This window comes from Mus musculus, chromosome 8 (assembly GCF_000001635.26).
Source record: "Mus musculus strain C57BL/6J chromosome 8, GRCm38.p6 C57BL/6J".
Taxonomy (NCBI): Eukaryota; Metazoa; Chordata; class Mammalia; order Rodentia; family Muridae; genus Mus; species Mus musculus.
Window position 1 is genome coordinate 48,581,598 of NC_000074.6, and position 16,331 is coordinate 48,597,928.

General features: G+C 42.2%; 1 protein-coding gene across 20 annotated transcripts in view; it reads right to left on the reverse strand.

Moving 5' to 3' along the window:
- Tenm3 (teneurin transmembrane protein 3) overlaps window positions 1–16,331 on the reverse strand; it is a 1,297,160-nt gene that overhangs the window by 355,933 nt on the left and 924,896 nt on the right. The gene's annotated exons all lie outside the window — the stretch shown is intronic.

Consider the following 16,331-nt stretch of genomic DNA (forward strand, 5'->3'; position numbering starts at 1 on the left):
CAGGTTGATTCCCAGCACACACAGAGTAGCTAGCAACTCTCTGTAACTCTAGTGCCAGGTACCTGACACTTTTTTCTTGCTCCTAAGCCACCGGGGCACCCCTAAACTGCACATTGAAAATAAATAAACCTTGAAACTAAAGGCTTGGGGGACTGGGTTCTCTCAGCATCTGTGATGGTTTGTGTGTGCTTGGCCCAGGGAGTGGCACTATTAGGAGGTGTGTGGCCTTGTTGCAAGAAGTCTGTCATTGTGAGGGTAGGCTTTGAGACCCTCCTCTTAGCTGCCTATAAGACAGTCTTTCCTTGGCTGTTTTCTGATCAAGATACAGAACTCTTGGCTTCTCCAGAACCATGTCTGCCTGTAGGCTGCCACACTTCCCATCATGATAATGGACTGACGCTCTGAAACTGTAAACCAGCCTCAATTCAATGTTAGCCTTTATAAAAGTTGCCTTGGTCATGCTGTCTCTTCACAGCAATGGAACCCTAGCTAAGACAGTACTAATTGGAAGAAATTTTCAAATATTCCAAAGCATATTTGCAGTGATTCTCCATTTGAAACCCTCTTCCAGGCATGCCTCTAAGGACAGAATGTGAAAGTTGACTTAAGGGCTGTCAGAGGCATGGCACTGTCATGGCCTACCTGACAGGTCTGCCACACTGAAGACCCATGTCCAGGCTCTATCTTATAATGCTAACGTTCCCAGTTCACCTAGTTGCTTCCATGGGCCCCAACATTGAGTCACACTCTAGGATACAGTCCTGAGCCACAATAATCACTCAAGTTTGGGAATGACAGTGTGTGTCTCCCAGAAAGTCATTTTCCAAATAAGTAAAGGACATTGCAAGCTATCCAGTGACATGTGTGGTGTTTCCTGGAGACTTGCTTCTGTCACTGGTGACCTGACTGCCTCACCTGAAAGGGAAACATCACCCAAAGCAGCTTTAGTTTGGCTGCTCAGGGTTGTCTCCGATCTCCCTGTCTGCAGCCACGCCGACGTGTAATATATTAGGGCTGCAATGTTTCCCTGCTTGTTCCTCACCAATATTTTCAAAAACCATATTCCCAAGGCAAATCTTCAAGTATGCTTTCGTTTTTATGTGAGCACCTGCACAGATAAATGTTTGCAAATAATAATATCATGTTTCATTTTTATTACAATTTAGAGCAAAATTATAATTTTTTCCCACCCAAATTAGGAATATTAAAAAACCATGTACATACAAATCTTCAGGATTAAATCCAATGTTCGAAGCATTAAATCTTAGTTTTAGAGAGAGATACAGATATCAGATACTCGTATAAAACAAACAAAAATTACCCCCAATCATCCTCGTTTACAAAGAGCTGTGTTAAAAATATAAAAACAACATCAACATCAAAATGATTGACTTCCTGCCTTCCTTTGGCTTTGTCCTAGAGAGTGATTTTTAACTGTTCACTCAAATATTATATGAAAACGTGTCTGCCATTATAGAAAAACAAAAACTTATCTCTTTCTGTTCTAACATCTTTCTTTGTATCTTGACCATCTTTGTGGAAACAGTGTAACAATTTCTTCTCTTGGAATGATTTTTAGTTTTTACTGAAAAATGCCATATCTGTGTGTGTGTGCATGCCATTTCGCAAGGAGAGAGAGAGAGAGAGAGAGAGAGAGAGAGAGAGAGAGAGAGAGAGAGAGAGAGAGAGAGAGAGAGAAAGAGACAGAGAGAGAGAGAGAGAGAGAGAGAGAGAGAGAGAGAGAGAGAGAGAGAGAGAGAGAGAGAATGAGAATGAATCACTATTTAGCCCTGGCTAATCTGGATCTAGCTATAGAGACCAGAGTGGCCTTGAACTCATAAAAGACCTTCCTGCTTTTGCTTCTGGGTGCTAGGATTAACAGCATGTGTCACCACTTCGTTCTAGAAGCTGGAAACAAAGACTGCTTTGTCAATTGTTGCCTGCCATGTTAATGTTAACACGACTCCAGAACAAAGCAAAGGAAAAACAGCCATCCTGTGAGAAAAGATTACAATGCTCACCACACTACCACAATCACGCACCTATCTTTTAATTTTGTATTTGACTACTGAGAAACAAATAACCTGATAATGTTATATACTGTAGATTATTAATGAAACCATTGAAGATTTACTGACTATCATTGTTCCCACTGAAGTCCACCATGCTGGAGACAGGGACTTACTACCTCCCGGTTCATAGCTTACACACGGATATCAGGAATGTGCTAAGTGACAAATGTTGGTCAAAACATGAGACTGATGTCAACAGTGCTGGATCTGATCGTTTGCTGTAAAATGGTTACATTTATAAATAACTTGGGTCTGACGGGCTTGGGTGTATTTTGGTCAATAGAATCTTCTCATGTTGTTAAAAGGAACGTGAATGGCGAAGACCATGCTCTGCCGAGCTGTAGAAACACACTTTTGACTCCACAACAAATTCTTCATGGTATCAGCCTTGTTGGAGTTATTCTTCGAGAGGTCAGTTCTAACCTTACAAGCAGTCTTGACTTGCTCACACACATACAGTTAGTGACCTTATTTAAATCATGAGTTATTTAACCTCAGTTGAACTCAGGAGGAAAGTTTAGGAAAAAAAAAAAAGCCCAACCTCATAAGAACCTTGAAAAAAAAAATGGAATGAATCAAAAGAAATGTTAGACTGAAATAAAAACAATCGTGTTTCATAATCAGACAGCCTGATTATGAAAAATCACTTGACTCAAAGAACTTTTAAAGGTTATATTTCCATTAGCGCTTCAGGGTGTGTGTGTGTGTGTGTGTGTGTGTGTGTGTGTGTGTGTGTGTTTCTTTTTTCTTTTTAAAGAAAGTAATATGAGAGGGAAAACACAGGAAAGGCAAAGATTAATACCCTCACTACCTCCTTGTTTTATTATGCTCGCTTTTTTTTTTCTACAGGGTCACCATTTTTGCAGCTGGGCAGAAATATCTCATTCCTCGATGTCTCCAAAGGTTTTAGATGACAGAGCGCAGCCATACTTTAACTTGAATAACATATTAGGCAGCTGTTGAAAATAAAATGCATTATGGGTATTTCAATGGAGACACCGAGGAGAGGGGAGTCGCCGCTCTGGGGATGTGAATTAAGACTTCCTGTTTCCTATATTATTTAAATTTTCACAAATATTATAGCACCTAACCATGGGGATTCTAAGGCACCCGCCCCAGGTGCTTTTTAGCTGAGACAATTTCTTGGTACTTCTACAAGTTGCGCTTAAAAGTTTTATTTTTAATTAATTTAACATATGGTATGTTGGGGAGGTGAGGGGATTGGATTTATTATAACTTGTCTCAGGATGACATGAGTGCCAAACAACTCCTTTTAAATGACTACAAATGGCTTAGTATAGCTAACCCATCTATGGTGAAAACAGGAAACCACTGCAGAAGCACAGCAGGCCAAAACTTAAAAAAAAAAACAAAAAAAACCCTATATTAAATATATTAAATGTCAGTTTTTACTCTGACAAGATTATTTTTAATTTTAAGAACAAATCATTTATTTAATCTTAATGGACTGTTTGTTTGTTTGTTTGTTTTTGGATACAAGGTCTCACTATGTTATCCCTGAATTAGCCATGTAAACCAGGCTGGCTTTGAACTCACAGAGACAGAGATAACTTGCCTCAGCCTCTGGAGTGCTGAAACTGAAGGGATTAAAGGGCTTGAATATTTTTTATTTATCTTTTGTTTTAGGCTGAGCTTTTTTTTTTTTTCCCCTATTTTCTCATTCTTTACCCATTTGCAGTTTGGTATCCTTAGATTGTTCATATACGATTATCTACTACCAGTCAGCCATATATAAAAACACGGGTAAACGATTCCTCAGTGCTAAGAAACCTGACATTACGTTAGTTTAAATTCTCATATGCATTTCCACCCATGTCTGTTTCCCTTATCATGCCAAGTGAATAAATGAATATATGAAAGTTGATTTCTAGTAAAAAGAAATATTCAGACCTGGCTGCCAGTCAAAAGGTTCATATATATATATATATATATATATATATATATATATATATATATATATATATATATATGCCATAATAGATGTATATTAGTTCTTTCCGAATTCAGAGTAAAATAATTTCAGAGTACTAATTTTGGTCATAACATCATATATTTCTTAAAGACATGAAAGTCAAACTGACTTCTTTCCCACTGCCAAAAAATCTATAGCACATTTCCGACATTTGAAATGTTACGTTCGCTTTTGGAATCAAAGACCATAGTGCCAGAATGGTAACACACCCAGGTGTTCGGATGTGCAGAGAGGCTGGGAAACCACCACAGTCGGTCAGACAGCGTCACTGAAGAGGCGGGGGAGAGCCGGCCTTTCTTTCCTCTCTCCTGTTCCAGGGCCATCTGAAACGCTTGGGCTTAGGCAACATTAAAATCTTTCCAAACGCTGTACAGATCAACTGAATACCATGCACCAGCACTGGAGGCAGGAAACGCACACAGAGCTTTAGACAAGGTGGAGGCTGCAGTCTAGCTGAGGGGCATCCGTGAAGTCAGCTGAAGCTTGCTCTATTTTTCAGTCATGCTATTAGATGTACAGCTAGGAGGTAGGCTGACAATCTGCTCTGTGCCTTAACTTCTCCATCTACAAATTGGGCCTCTACGGATGTGCCTGTGCGTGACTTCTGAATATTTTGCTTTATATAGCACACGGACAGGAAAGCTTTTGAGCATCCTTACAACACATCTTAGGCTTTATGACAAGGACAGTTCCCCTCAGGTTATTTAAAAACAGACAATTTGGGGATGTAGCTCAGTGGAAGAGCCCCAAGTTCTATTCTTTGCATTATGCAACAAAAGCAACAAAAATGATATGACCCTATATCTTTAAAACAATTCTGGCTATGCTCCTATGTGCACCATTTGTGAAGCAAGATTTCTTGTGGTTTTTTTTTTATATGCATATTGTAGTTTATAGACTATTATTTTATCATCTATGCCTTCCATGTATTGTTAGTTTTATTTAATCTCTTTGTTTCTCTATGCTTTTTTTTTTTTTGAGGATCGAGTTGATAATCCGTCTTTTCAGGTAGCTAACTTTTCAAACTATGTTGAATCCAGAATTTTTTTCTATCAATATTTGTTGTTTTAAGGAATATCTTTGCCAAAGAAATTTAGTGATTCTTTTCATCTACTCGTCTTGCTTCTTTTTCCATTTTGTTTTTATAATTTCATCCTTTGGTAAAAGCTATCTTATTTTTTAATTATTTGCATGTATGTATGTGTATGAGCACAAAAATGTCGGTGCCCAAGGAGGCCAAAGTCAAAATGTTGGATCCCATGGAGCTGGAGTGACATGTGACTGTGAGATGCCTAAGGGTGTTGGGAAACTGATGCTGGTCCTTTGTAAGTCATCTCTCTGTAGCTCCACTGTTTACACAACCTCTCATTACAGATATTCCTTCTCTTATTACTCTGAGAATATTAAGCATACTTATTTTGTAACTATCTTCATTTCATATTCAGGGGATTTGTCTCCAAATCAACTAGGACAATGAGAAGGAGGGGTTAGGGGTGCCTCAGTGGTTAAGAGCAGACATGCTCTTGCAGAGGACCTGAGTTCAGTTCCTGGTACCAACATGGGGGAGCGCCAACTGCCTGTGACTCCTCATGCAATTTATCTGACACCCTCTTCTGGCCTCTTCAGGCACCTGCACCTACATATATATACAGACATAGACAAACACAAACATAATTATAAATAAATAAATAAATAAAAATATAAGGGCCAGGTATAGTGGCTCATGCCTTTAATCCCAGCACTCAGGAGACAAAAACAGGTTAATCTCTGTGAATTCAAGACAAACCTGGTCTACATAGAGAGTTCCAAAGCAGCCTGGGCTACACCAAGAGACCCTGTCTCACAAAATAAATAAAATAAAAAAAATGAGAATGCAAATCTCAGTTCCAGGATATATAAACACAACTAACGTTAAGAAAGCTGGTTCAATCAATGGTACTCCCCTGCTCTCTCTCTCTCTCTCTCTCTCTCTCTCTCTCTCTCTCTGTGTGTGTGTGTGTGTGTGTGTTGGAGAGGGAGAAGGAAGAAAAGTGAAAGTGAGAGAGAGTCTTGTAGCCTTGACCATCACTATGTGGCTAATGGCAACCTTGGGCTATTTGCTGGCCCTTCTGCCGCAACCTCTTGGGAAAAGCTAGGATTGCAGATGTAAACCTCTTCATCTGACATCAAATACTCAGGCGCGTAGGGAGGGAGGTGGTGCACTGGGTGTTCAGTTCTTCTCATTCTGCAAGAGGATGAGAAATTCTGAGGTCCTCCATCTCCCTATTCTAAATCCAGCAGGTCCACACTTAAGCTTCCCTTCCTGGTATAATTTTGGTGTTTTTCAACCATAATTATATTTGCCTCACTTTGGATTATAGATTTAATATTTTTTCCTCTTCTTATGTCTCATCTCTCACTGTGTGGTGGTTGGAACCAAGGAGGCAGGGAGAGGAGGGGGTAGGTTAGTGCCAGAAGGATGAACTAACAGAGGAAGGCATCCCCGTTTCCCTACCTATAACTATATAAGAACCAGGGGAATGTCCAGCACAGTCAACTCTACAGGAGAACTCCAGGCCCCTTCCCGCCTTCATTAGTCCATTAGCCAAGGACCCCACAGCAATCAGATCAGAATGATCTGAAACAGTCTTCAAATGTCCATTCCTCTTTCCCTTTCCAGCCTCCTCCATAGGCGAGCTCCTCCAGCGGAGTGCCCCAGGGGACTTTGCATTGCAGCAGTTGTAGTTACAAAGTAAACTTTGGAGAACCAGTGCCTATCCAAGAACTCCCAGGAACCTCATTACCATAACACCCTGTTCCAGACCATCTCTGAGGTGTACCCTTTTGTTCTGAGACATCCCAAGGCACCTCAGCACAACAAACATCAGGACCTTCATCTTAGACAAGAACATTAATGCTAATGATGATAATAATAATAATAATAATAATAATACCTTTCATGTTGCAGTGGTAAAATAGCTACCTCGCTAGTTATTATCCGCAACGTATTTCCTGTGTCACCTGTAATGGTGCCTACCTGGGGACTGACAAGCCATCCCTAAGCTCAAGAGTGAGAAAAGCTATGAGGGACAGGATTTAGATAAAGGCTCTTGACCACTGGAGCAGGGCTTAGAGATAAGTCCATGGATCAAGCCACTACAGCTGATGGGGGACACGTAGCAGGTTAACGCTGTGTTGTAACTCCCACCTTCGTGAAGTCTGTGAGCACACCGGAGTGATGACAAATAAGGAGACACGAATGGGAAAAGATGGCATGATCTTGCTATATGCACACGCATGGACAGGCATGCACACGTATGTACAGGCATGCACATGCATGGACAGGCATGCACACACATGCACAGGCATGCACAAGCATGGACAGGCATGCACACACATGCACAGGCATGCACACGCATGGACAGGCATGCACACGCATGGACAGGTCAAATGAGTTTTACGGAAGCAAAGGAGTACATGTGCCAGACTAGCTAGCCTATAAGCATCCAAGGAATCCTCTGCCTCTGCCTCTCCCTCTTGTCTCCCTGCAGGAGAGCTGGGATGACAGATGCTTAGAGTTACATGTTGGCTTTTGTATGGGTCTGGGAAACTCAAACTCAGGCTGTCCTGCTTGGGTGGCATTTTGACCCAGTGATCAATCACCCCAGTCCTCTGGGACATTGTTTTTGGTGATTTCTTACTCATGTTCTCATGGCCAGCCGCTACCCCTGCATCTCTTCTTCACTCTCATATGGCAACAATGTTAACAGGACTTCAAAGCACCAAGGGAAAAGCATCAATTACGGTGGGGGTTTGTGGTAACTGGAATGTCACAAAATTACTTTACACGAGAACACCTTTTATTTTTTTCCCCCAGAAAAAATCCAGGTGGCAATGTGCCAGCTCAGAGGCACTCATTTAGTAAAGACCAGCAAAGAGCAATCCTGCATGCCCCGAAGGCAGAGACAAAGCCGGCTCCAGCTTGTGCAGGTCAGAATGACTGCCCTCCTCCATCTATACTTGCCATGGTGCTCAGGTATGCATACCGCCAGGACCACACATGCCACTGGGGGAAAGATCTTCTCCACCTGCGTCATCATGTCCAGAACAAGAAAATTAGCCTCTCGCCTTAATGAGTCCTTGTACACTCGAATATATCATTTTTTAGCTTCGTTATTGACATTTCTCTAGCATTGATGGCTTTTTAGATCCTGTTGGGATTTAAAATGGGAGGTGATCTTGGTGTCCCTATGGTAACAGGATAGTACACTAACTGAAGAAAATGCTCATTTTATTGTGGATCATAATATTCCCATGGAGGTGTTGTCACCTATGAATAGCTTTAAATATACCTAAATCAAACAACCTTTCCCTTCCTTAATGGCTATATGACAAATGGCCCCTGTAGGTAAAGGACTGGGACAGGGTCCTCATCTTCCTATTTGGATGAGCTGACATGACTAATGGGAGACACACTCGGGAAGGCATGCAGTTATCTGCATTGTGGGACACCCAGCCTCAATTCTGGATCTTCTCCCAGTAGGGAACAGAAGCAAGCCTCCGCTCCTGGGGTTCTTACAGTCAATGTGAGACCAGGGAGCCTCTGTTTTGGCGATGGGGATGAAAGGGAACATGCTCCTTGCCACTCAGACTCACAGGAACTGCATTTGCTTCCAGAAATTGCATTACATGAAAGAATTTCCTTTTTTGTCCTTTCCTCTAGGACCCAAATGTCTTTTGAGAGATGACACTTGGAGGGAGGCCAGGTACTCGGTTGGATGGTAGTCACCCCTGTGGTCAAGAGGTGAGACTGAAAATGTCTTGATGGACCAATTTTGCACAGCCCTTCCTTGAACAAAAAAATGGTCTCTAGACAATCCTCTTGGAACCCTGGCAAAGGCAGTTGCTAGGAGCCACAACGATTTGCCTGTTCGTCCCTTTCTCTTTCATCTGGTGCCTTCACCTCATTCTTTAGTGTGTCACAGTTAGGGCGAAGCAATTTCCAGTTATGGGAAACCTCTCTTGGCCCTGTTTATCTGAACCCCTAACTGCCCCTCGTTATCTGGGACCTGCCTCTCTGCTGCTGTGACCTTGGCACAACCATGCCTGAGGTTTCACTTCTTGATATGGTGCCCAACCTGCTAGCCTGGGTGGCAAGGAGCTGAGGGAAAACCCGGGCCACCACTCGGTAAGTGCCTCGAGTGAATAACTCTGTTGGGAGGGTGTGGGCTGAACAGAAAGGATGCTTCCTCGCTGGATGGAAGAATTAAACTTTGTGCATATTAATCCCAGCAAATTCTACCCCTACCCAGGATTTACAGGAAGAGAATCAGAGCTGAGATGAGAAGTTCGTGACATCACTCCCTTCCCTGAAGATCCTCAGGCAGGTCCTTGCTGCTGAGGGACGAGGAGATGTTTCCTTCAGTGGTGCAAACATAAGCAAGGGGCCTATGAACCCATAAAGAACCGTTCACATCTGTTCCAGCCAGCAATCCTAAGAAAACTCATTGTGTCACTAGGATGAAAACATACATGGCGGTGGGACGGAAGTAGAAGAGGAAGTGGGTAGGAGAAGAAAGAGTGAACAGTGGGCAGAAGAGGGGGGAAGGGGAAGGGTCACTGGAAGTAGATGCGATCTAAATATATACACGTGTGATAATGCCATAACGAAACCCATCATGAGAAATTAACATGTGCTAGTGACAGTAAACTGAAACAGTGTCTCCTGTTCCTTTTTAATTTATAATATGGGAAGAATTTCTAGGGTTCTTACTCTGGTTAGTACTGTATTAGAAAAGATGATTAAAAAAAAAAAACAACCCTTTAATCAAGTTACACTTAATTTCAAATGTTCTGGGGACAGAGTGATGGTCAAGCAATTAAATGCACAGGCTGCTCTTCCAGAGGAACAGAGTTTGGTTCCCAACATCCACATGCCAGCCCCATTCTAGATTCTGATACATGATGCGCAGACATACATGCAGGAAAAACACCAACACACACATAACTTAAACAAAAAAAAAAATTACACTTAGTCTTTGTGTTTTGGGGAGGGGTGGCATATTCAAAGAAAAATTTGTAGTACTTGTTTTTTTCCCCTTTCTATGGGTCTCAGGTATTGAATTCATTGCCACCCTTGGCAGCAAGTGTCTTGACTCTCTGAGCCATCTTAGGGGCTCAAATCATATTGTCTGGGAGGCAGAGTGGTATTTGATATTAACCAACAGCATCCAGCAGCTGCCCCAGCCTCTAATCCCTTTATTTACCACGTGGACCAGTAGAGAATTCCCCCTTCTCCATTTCAAGAATGTGACCCTCCGAGTTCGCCCCTTTGAGATAAGTGCTTGTTGTTGGACTTAAGGCTTTTCTCTAGGGAAATGCAACTTTCCAGCCGATGAGCCTAAAAATACCCCCAGCTGCCCAAAATACAGCCTATATTTCTGTCTGCCTTTTATTTATGTTTTACTGTAGCATGAAGAAGTATCTATTAAGGAATTTGGAGGAAAAGCCCTCCGGGAGGAAGAGGGAATAAATTGGTGCCAAGAAATGAAAGTTTACATAGAACTGTTAATTTTTTTTATCTCCTCTTTTGCAATGATTTATTAGTCATAGGAACCAGAAGAAGAGAACCACCCGGCCAGGCTCCTATCTGCTTTCTGGGCTCTGGTCCTGTTCAGGGTTAAGTTTCTCACAGTAAGATAGAAAATTGAGATAAAAGATGAGGCAGTGTCTGAAAAGGAAGTGTAAGGTATTTGAACTCAGGAGACGGTTTATAGAAACAGGCAGGATGTTGCTGTAACACACAAGAGGAGAATATCAAGGTAAATGTATACAAGTTTACATGCTTCTTAACCATAGAAAGGATGTAGAAAGGCTTTCCAGTGCTTTGGCATCGCTGTTCCACTCTTTATCTTTTGACAATGATAGAAGGAAGACTGGAGAATGAGCAACGGACACCTAAAGACGGCATAGAGCAGCCAAGGTAAGAGAAAACTAGGTCGCTTGCTGATGATTTATTGGGATGTCTTCCTGAAATGATGCGATATATTTTGAACAAATGTCAATTTCATTATTACAACTTTTAAAATTCAGAGTCATATTTTATAGCCTTAATATGTTCCCTTTGGAAGTCTTCCTTCTTCCTGAAGGTCAGTTGTTAACAAAATCCATTCATTCATTCACTCAACAAATGCTTGAGGTCCGGGGTCCCAACACCAATGTCACTCGGTTACAATGTTACGAAAAGTAACAAACAACATGACATTTCCTTTCTTGTTAGAATGACATTATTTAAAAGATTCGAACTACTTACTACTAGCTTTTCCTTTATAGAGGCTTCAAGGGGTCACGCTTCCCTGTAATATGTTATTTTGACATATTTTGATAAATTTAGCTGCAGTGAAATGAAGCAGCTGACCCTCAGATTCACTATTCATCTCTAAATGGATATATCTGGGCTGTATTAAAATCCAGCCCAAAAGAGGATCCAACCAAAAGGTAAGAAAACAAAATAAAATACATTCCTATAAAGATTGTAAAAAAAGTTTACTCCTTCTCATCTTTTGGAATCTAGCTCTTATATGAAGAAATTGGGTTTTTGCTGGTGTTGGTTGTTTTTTAGTTTTGTTTCTGTCCTAGAAACCTTTCCACCAGAGTTTGGGTCTGAGACATGGTCTGAGATAACAATGTAGTAATGTAAATATAAAAACCTCACACAGTCAACTCTCCAATTGACAATCTGTAGGTAGGAAGTTACCCCCTAAATAACCACTAATAATTTTCTTCAACATAAGTAGAATGGAAGAAAACAATCTTCTGGGTTAGAAAGCCATCACATTTAGTTCTCCATCTTGTATGGAAGGTTATTTCATTGCCTTGTGTTAATTTAAATTCAAAGATGACAAATGTTTGCCTGACCAGCCTAAGCATTCAATGTTAGTAATTAATTATACACTTTCTGCAGCCCATTTTGCCAGTGGTCATAGGCAAAAATTTCAACATGTTTTACAAGGCTACTTCCACAAAAACTTCCTGTAGATGTGTCGGTATGTGTGTACGTGTGTGTCCGTCCAAATATTTGTGTGGTACTTTGCTAGTGTGGGTACAGGTGGGAGCCAAAGGTTGATATCAGTGTCTTCTTGTTTTGTTCTCCATCCTTTTACATACAGGATCTCTTAACTGAACTTTGAGCTGGTTACACCAGCTCGAGTGGCAAGCTAGCCATGTCCCAGACTCCTCCTGCTTCTGCCAGCCCTGACATTACAGGGTGCACAGGGTCCTGTGCAGACTGATGTAGATGCTAGAGCTCCAGATGTAGACCTCTTTCTTTTCCAACACGCCCTTTATCCCCTGGGCCACCTCCCCAGACCACAAATGTACATTTAAATATCAGAATGCCATCTTTGACACTCTTATTTTTTATTAATTCTTGAGGAAGTTATATGGAGCCTATGGTGAAAAAAATAATAGTGAGAAACCTTTCAGACACCAAAAAGGTTTAAGAGTAAAATTACATGTTATTACCAATCTGGAAAGTGTCATAGGTACAAAACTGGAGGGAAGATCATGATGAAGGGGAAAGCTTCAGCTACGGGCACTGTGAAAGCGCTTTGGGGTGCTGGCCTGAATTTGCACTGTAAAGAACAAGTACAGTTGCCAGTGAATACAGGCATCGCAGAACCAGCACCCACAGTTAATTCAGATAGAAATAACTAGGTGGTATGTGTGCATCAGTAAGCTCGTGTGTTAAATACCAAGAGGAATCCCGTTGCTTTCAGTATGTTGCTCCCTTTACCAAAGAGGTCCTCTCTCAATCTCTCTCTCCCACTGGATTTAGCTCCTCTAGAATGTTCGGCCCTACACACTTTATAGACGGCTAGATGTGACAGAGGCAGACATATGTGACAAAGTTTGAGAGCAGTTTGTTAACTGGATGTTATGAGAGGGGATAATGCCTTTGCCAGAGTTTACAACCCAGACGAAGACATGAATCATGAACAAGCACTTTGCAGGCCCGAAGCCAAGCATATCTTCTTTAGGTAGCTAGCTGTCACCTGGGTCCCCTATCTCTGTCAGCTGCTCTATCATTGTCCTTATTGTTCTCTTAGAAACCCTTCACTTCTTTTTCCATTTTCATTTACAAATAGTAATCAAGGCTTTTTAGTTCTCCCATGGAATATATTACCTTCTCTCTCCAGTGTCTAAAGCTGACTGTCACAGTCATAGCTGCCATTCACACATACCTTGACCATGGTAAAGCATCTAAGTTTTATGCAAGTCCAAAATTCCTCCTGCATAGCAATGGCTGATTAAGCCTGTTAACATCTGCTTTTATGCCATTCTTTCCACAGCGTCTCCGGTGACAATGTATGTTTGCACAGTGGAGGCCTCCTGGACTGACCCCGCTTTAGGGTGCTTCTTTGCCTTGCCAAGGTCTCCTTCTTCCTGTTCCTCTGGCCCTGGTTTTATGCTACTCACCGGTGAACATGCCCATTGTGACTCTCAAGCTTGGACATATTCGATAGTATTTTGCTCTCTTCAAGGCTTCATTCTCTTATAGCACAAATCCCCTGCACTGCTTTCTGGAGTACATTACAACACCAGAGGTCAAGGCTCAGGCCTTTTCTTCACCGTGACCCTCCCACCCCCTCACTACTTCCTGTCTTGATACATGACAAGTTCCCAGGGAACATTTGCATGTGCAATATGGGCAGATAAATACAACTTCTGTTTTCTCTCAGTTTCTTTGGTATATGGCAAGATTTTGAAGATGGTGGCCATTCTGAATAGCTCTCTTTGTTACTATCTTAAATATGTAGCACAGTTCCATAAGAGCTCTGTTTTCTTCCTATGTAAGGATTTTTGTGTGCAAGTACACTTGTGTGCATTTGTGTGTGTGCACCTGTGTGCACGTGTGTGTGTGTTTGAGTGCACGTGTGTGTGTGTGTGTGTGCAGAGCTAGGGATCAGAGTTAGCATCTTGTATGTGCTTTTGAGTGCTTTCCCATAGAACTAAGACTAGGCCTGTTGTTGTTAAGTGCACAGTCCTGGATAGACCCTCGTCAGTACTCAAAGGAGAACGTCATGAGAAAGGTAGAGAGGAATTCAGTGTGTGAGCTGGGTTCCTTCTCTCATTAGCAACATATTTACCATAAATATAATAAATATGCTATATAAATAATATAATATAATATACATGTGGGACCTTCAGAACAATAAAAAAAAGTACAAGATGGAGATGAGCCAATGGCTTTGAAATAAAGACTGGAGTGATTTTTTTTTTTTACTTATGGGAGGCCATCTGGAAGCTGACCAGGAAAGGCCTCTATGAAGCCTTCTAGTTGGGAACACCGAGTAATTTTGCTTAGTTGGAGGCTCTAGGTACTCGGCGTGATTTCTCACTAGTTATGAAAAATGCCGTCCAGTATTTGTGGAAACAGCTCTATGTAACAGAAAGATTCCCGGGCAGCCATTACCAGCTGCCTTTGGAAAGTCTCCATCCCACTTAGGAAGACAGTGGCTTTCCATAGGGAAAGAAAGGGTCCCCACGGTGGAGGTGGCTGCTGACAGGTGATCATGGCCCTATGCCTGTGTCTTACAGTCTTATGGTCTTGGCTCACTGCCTGTGGTCCCATTTCCCAGGCTGCTTTAGTGGGCAGCCATAGAGTCTAATCTAAGCTTATATCAATGGGGATTCCTAAGCGCTGTCCTGTTGTGAATACAATGTAACAGGATGTGTTAATTAATAAACATGTTCTATTTTCACGCCATCTTTTGGAGTCTCCTTGACTCAGAAATCGGAGAGAGAAACCTTGTGCTTCACGATAGCAAAGGCCTGACATTTCTAATCAGTCTAGCTGTACTGCCTGCACACGCGACACGTCAACATGAGAAAGTGGAAATACTGTCGTTGCAGCTTCGAGCTCTCGGCGCTCTGATTAGGCACACACTGTCAACTTCATTTGTACTTGATCCATAAAAAGAGTTACATCGTGATTTTCGCTTCAGATTCTGCCAAGCTGTATTGATGGCAGAGAGGGGCTGAGTTAGCGTGGCTGCTATTAAAAACTCCAAATTTGTTTTTTAAAAGTGATGAATTACTTTCCTTTGTAGGGGTAGTTTTTCATATTCCAAAATAATATTTCTGACCTTGGGGAAGATTTAGATTGAGTACTCTCTGTTAACCATTCACAGACAGTTCGCATTTAGACTTCACACTGAAAAACTGTTAAGAACTTCATATTTAATAGCCCTCATGACACCTAAGTGTGTGGATAAAGGAAAGAGTGTGATTATTCTTCTACTGGAAGAAAGGGCGGCGGAGGGGGGAGGGGGGACAAGATGTCAGAAGTCTTTTTACATTCAGACTGAATTGATGGTGACTGAAAAAAAACCAAAATACCAAACTCGGCAGCACAATGATAATAAGCCCAGGTTCTCATTGTACAATAAGGAGATAAAAAGCTTGGGGCTGGGTGTACAGCATGTGCTTAGCATGTTCAAGGCCTGAGGAAAAGGAAGAGAGGGAGGGAAAGAGGGAAGGAGGAGGGAGGAAGAAGGGAGGGAGGAAAGGAGGGAGGGAAGGAGGGAGGGAAGGAGGGAGGGAAAGGGAGAAGAAAGGAGGGAGGGAGAGGGGTAGGGAGGGAGAAGGGAGGGAAGGAGGGAAAGAGGGAGAGAGAAGGGAGGGAGGGAGGAGGAAGGGAAAGGGGAAGGAGGGAGAAGGGAGGGAAAGAGGAGGGAGGGAAAAGGGAGGGAGGGGAAGGAGGGAAGGAGGGAGAGAGGAGGGAGGGAGGGAGGAAGGGAGGGAGGGAAGAGAAAGAGGGAGGAGGAAGAGGGAGGGGTGGGGAGGGAGGGAGGGAAAGAGAGAGGGATGGAAGGAGGGAATAGGAGAGGGAGGGAGGAACTCTTCATAACTAACACATCTTAAACCAAACTTTTGCCCCAAGAAGGCAAGAAAGTACCAGGCTTAGATTCCCCACTATGCTCAGAGAAACAGATAGACGCTAACTCACTCTGCAGAAGAATAGATAATACTCAAACCATAAGTTCAGCCAATGTTCCAATTTCATTGCACCCTCCTTCTTTCTCAGTGAACAGTGTCCCCAGCCGCCTAGAGTCTGTGAGTAGCCAGTATTCTTGCATCCGCACCCAGAGCTAAGATGCAGAGATTCAAGCCTGCGGCAAGTGACAAGGTACAGCATCAAGAGGCCTTCCCAAACAGATGCACGATCTTTTATTTATTGCAGACCTTTATATTGTTACAGATGTACTGTCATTATATTTCAAAAT